Genomic DNA, 4,885 nt, shown 5'->3' on the forward strand with positions numbered 1-4,885 from the left:
AGTTGTAGTGTCTGGTGAATGTGGAAACGAAGCCAAATGGCTGCTAAGACTATTAGTGCTGAGACAGTGAGGAGAGTACACCTCTGCTCCCATGATCTTGTTTGGACTAAACAGAATCCTCTTTCTTTTGAAGTGTTTCACCAACCTGCCCGAAAAGCTGGCTCAGTGGCCGGGCCTCTCCTTGTGTGCTGCACACAGCAGCCAGAGCTAGGGGTCACTCTGCTGGCACCCAGACCCACAGAGACCCTGGCCGCTCCAGTTGGAACCATTTTCCCTTTAGGCCCCCTGCACGCTACATGATCTGTCATTATCCACGTTCACCAGCCCCACACACAGCATGTGCTCTGAAGGCAGGGACAAGGCTCCTCACTTAGTCAACACAACAGATAACAGGTATAGAGAGCTTCTATTCCAGACACTGTTCTAATGACTTTTAAATATTCACTCATTTGCTCCTCAAAGGAAAAAAAGAAAAAACTCACTTAGGAAGTAGTGCCAACCACAAGCTGGCACTGTTAGTACTACCCATTTTCCAGATGAGAAATGGAGGGATTGCTGCATGACCCTCCTTAGGTAACACAACTGGTAGGGGAGATGACAGCAGAGCTGGGATGTAAACCCAGGTGATCTGATTTGGAAGCTGGATCTTAGCCACTGTTCTAGAATACCTCTAACAAAGGAGAATCAATAGTGGTGGGTAGCGCTGAGTCTGATACCTTCCCCACCAGTCTGAGCATGGTGATGATCTGGAAAAACTTTTCTTAACCCCAGTGACCTAGTCCATTCAGGTTACTGTGACACCACACCATAGGCTGGGTGGCTTACAAGCAGACATTGATTCCTCACAGTTCTGGAGGATGGAAGTCCCAGATCAAGGCACCAGCAGGCTCAGTGTGTGATGAGGTTTCGCTCTCTGATTCATATATGGCGACTTCTAGCTGTGTCCTCACATCGTATTAATAAAAGGGGGAAGAGGGCCCCCTGAGGCTTCTTCTATAAGGGCACTAATCTCATTCATGAGGCTCTACCTTCATGACCTAGTCACTTTCCGAAGGTCCCACCTCCCAATACCATTACCTTGGGGGTTAAGATTTCAACATATGAATCTTGGGGGAGACACACATTCAGATCATAGCACCAAACCATTCCAGATCTGATAGACATGTTTACACTCTACTGGAACCCCAGAAGCAAGGAGGAAGCGAGTGGAGGGAGGTGAGATGTAAGCTCATCAGAGGGCCTGTTGGGACTGGTCAGCACTGATCCAAAAGATCCAAAGCCTCAAGTGCCATAGGCCATCCTTCACCCCGACTCTAGCTCAATTTTCCAATCTCTAACGTGGGAAAGAAGGATGACTCAAAAGAAGGTTAACTGGAACAGAATAAATACTGAGAAAACCACAGCTACACACAGCAAAGTAAACCTGTGGTATATCAAAGACAAATAGAAAATATTAAAGAAGTTAGAGAGGGGAAAATGTTAGATTACTTTAAGGGTCCAACAGTAAAACCAAACGTAGACTTCTCCATAAAAATAATGGAAGCCGGGGGTAATGGAACCACATCTTCAAAGTTCTGAAGGAAAATCAACTACAGACCTAGAATTCCATATCCAGCAAAAATAACAGCAAAATAAAGGTATTTTCATGCAAACAAGGAGAATTTATCACCAGAAGGCTGACAACCAAGGGAAATACCAGAAGGTTTTTTTTTTTTTTTTGACAGAGGAAAATGATTCCAGATAGGAGCAGAGAGACAAACAAAAAAGAATAATGAACAACAGAAAGAGGAAATATGTGAGTAAACATAAATAACTCTTGACTGTGTAAAGCAATAATAATGATGCCTTGTGGGATTTAAATAGGTGTAGAATTGAAATGCATGACAGCAAAAGCACATAGGCAGATGGGTAAATGGAATTGAAGAATAACATCCTTACATTGTATGGGAAGTGGTAAAAAATATCAGTCTACATTAGATGTTAATAAGTCAGTGATGCCTGTTGCAATCTCCAAGATAACCATTAAAATTAGTAAAATAATACATAAGAAACTTGCTAATAAAGGAGAAAGAATGGAAGAATTAAAAATAATTATAATCCAAAGGAAGCAAGAAAGAAGAGAAAATAGAACATGGATCAGGCAGAAATAGAAAAGGGTGACAAAGGGGTAATTATAAATGTAAATATATCTGCACATGCAGTAAGTTTAAACATAATACATATTTCAATAAAATACATAGATCATTAGACTAGAGGGAGATAACTACTTACAAAAGACACACTTTGGATGATTCAGAACAGTTTAAAATAAAATGTTGCAAAAGACATAGAGGATCTCTAAATGCATATTAAGTGAAAGAAGCCAGTCTGAAAAAGCTGCCTGCATACTGTATTATTCTAGCTATATGACATTCTGGAAAAGGAAAACTATGGAAACAGTAAAAAGATCAGTGGTTGCCAAGGGCTGGGGAGAGGGAGGAATGAATAGGCAGAGCACAGAGAATTTCAAGAATTTTTAGGGCAGTGAAACTATCCTTTATGATACTATGATGGTGCATATATGTCATTATGTATTTACCAAAACCCACGGAAGGTAAAACACCAAGAGTGCACCCTAATGTAAACTATGGACTCTGGGTAATAATGATATATCATTGTAGTCCATCAATTGTAACAAATGTGTAATTTGTTTTTGACAATTTTAACAAATGCACAATTTGTTGTTGATAATTATAATAAATGCACCATGGTGGCAATGTTGAGAATGCATGAGTTGAGGAAGGGGTGTGTGTGAAATCTCTGTGTCTTCTTCTCAGTTTTGCTGTGAACCTGAAATTGCTCTAAAAATAAATAAATAAATAAATAAAGTTTCTTAATGGAAAATGATGTGTCAGGCAAATATGAAGTTAAAATAAAAGTTGAAGTCGTGTTAATATCAGACTTTGAGGCAAGAAGCATTATTAGAAATAAAGAGGGACATTTGATAATAAGGAAACTTTCACCAGAAGGATGAAATAATACTAAAATTTTACATTTAACCACATAGCCTCAATATATGTACAAGAATAATTGACAAAACTAAAATGGAAATAGGCAAATCCACCCTGGCTGGAGTGCAGGTGTGTGATCACAGCCCACTGCAGCCTCTCAACCTCCCTGGGCTCAGGTGATCCCTCCCGTCTCAGCCCCCAAAGCGGGTAGCTGAGACTATAGGAGATGGAGCGAGACAGAGACAGAGAGAGAGAGGAAATACCGGGGTCTTACCTTTGTTCACTCCCACTTGTTTATTGTTATTGTCGTTTATTATTTGTTATTATGTTTACTGTTAGTTGGTTAGTTTATTTATTTTGAGACAGGGTCACTCAATCTTTTGGGCTCAAGCCATCCTCCTACCTCCGGTCCCCACCCCTACTCCGGAAGCTGGGACTACAGGCACTTGCCACCACAATGGTGTACTTTTTTATTTTTTAATGTTTTATGTATCGTGTGTGTGTGCGTGTGTGTGTGTGTGTGTGTGAGAAGATGGGGTTCTGCCATGTTGCCCAGGCTGGTCTTGAACTTCCTGTGTTGTTTTTCTAGCCCTACTTTCAGTTTGTTTCTACAATACTTACTTGGAGTTGCTGTTGTTTTACTTCTTTGTTCTTTTCTCTCTCTCTCTTTTTTGTTTTGTTTTGTTTTTATTTTCCTGCGCTCCTTTCTGCACGCTGAAGTTTGAAACCTCTCTCTCAGTAACTGGCAAAACAAGTAGATCATAAAACTCAGTAAGAAAAGAGAAGATTGAACAACACAGGTAAAAAAAAAAAAATGACCCAATTGGCTAATATAGAATATGTCACCCAGTATTTTAGAACTGTTACCAACCTAGGCTTGAAGGGAGGAGAGAAAGGAGTGCTTATAAGGACGGTTGCCTTGAGAAAGGCAACAAGTTCAGGACAACTGCTAGGAGGCATCTGAGAGCCGACATCCCGACCTCACCGTCTTCCCTCCCAGGGCTCTCCATTGGCCAAGTCCAGATGAAAACCATTGATACAATCCCCATACTTCAGCCTGCCTGGGCAGAGAGTAGTGGAGAAGGGTGGGCAAGACAACTAGGGGTGAGGGCAAAGGAAAGTTACCCAGCACAGGTGCAAAAAGGAAACTTTCTTTTCTACAACTTAATGTAATTTTTGATTCCCTACCCCATCCTATTTTTTATACACACTTAATTGATTCATTTTCCTGTAAACTCAGTCTTTGTATGATTTCTCGTCCCTTAAGATTTAAAACTCATTTATATCAGGATTTTTCCCTTTTCAGGACTTCTTCCCTTTCCATGGCTTTTCATTGCTCCAGGGGCTGATGCTAAACTCTGAAGTTTATAAGGCAACAGAGGAGAGAAAAAGGAGGAAGATGCCCTCTTCTTAGTTTCCATCTCTATCAGGTCTCCGGTGACCTCATGCTTTAAATAGGACTCATCCCACTTGGTCCATGGCATAGACAGTGTATGATGGGTGCTCCCTTCAGTGATGGCTTCTCTGATCTGCAGGCCCTGGTAGCCCCCTGGGGATATCAGACTACTGACTCAGCCATATCACCAGCCAGTTCCTAGCAGAAATTGTCCCAGCTGCAAGACTCTATGTGTATTCCCTAATCTCAGCCACTAAACCCTGGTTAGACCCACTGTAGTGTGTCTATGTCTCTACTAACTCCTTGGTCCCACTAGGCACACCATAAAAAATTGGGATGCTCTACCAAGCCTTGGGAAACTATGGGGTGTATTGGGAAAGGGGACTACCCCTAACTCTGTCATAGCTAGGTATGCCTCCTCACCCCTCCTCTCTGTGGTCCCAGGACAGCACAGTAGATGTCACTAGCTTGCTGCTGGGCTACATGGCAGAAAGTGTGA

General features: G+C 41.6%; 1 long non-coding RNA gene across 1 annotated transcript; it reads left to right on the forward strand.

Annotated features, from left to right (window-relative positions):
* Window positions 1-712: 712 nt before the first annotated feature.
* On the forward strand, window positions 713-4,660 carry LOC129048234 (uncharacterized). Its single transcript, XR_008510422.2, has 4 exons — window positions 713-1,637; window positions 1,725-1,795; window positions 3,711-3,790; window positions 4,297-4,660. It is a non-coding gene; the product is annotated as an uncharacterized LOC129048234 (long non-coding RNA).
* The last annotated feature ends 225 nt before the right edge of the window (window positions 4,661-4,885 follow it).

This window comes from Pongo abelii, chromosome 8, assembly GCF_028885655.2.
Source record: "Pongo abelii isolate AG06213 chromosome 8, NHGRI_mPonAbe1-v2.0_pri, whole genome shotgun sequence".
NCBI classification, from domain to species: Eukaryota; Metazoa; Chordata; class Mammalia; order Primates; family Hominidae; genus Pongo; species Pongo abelii.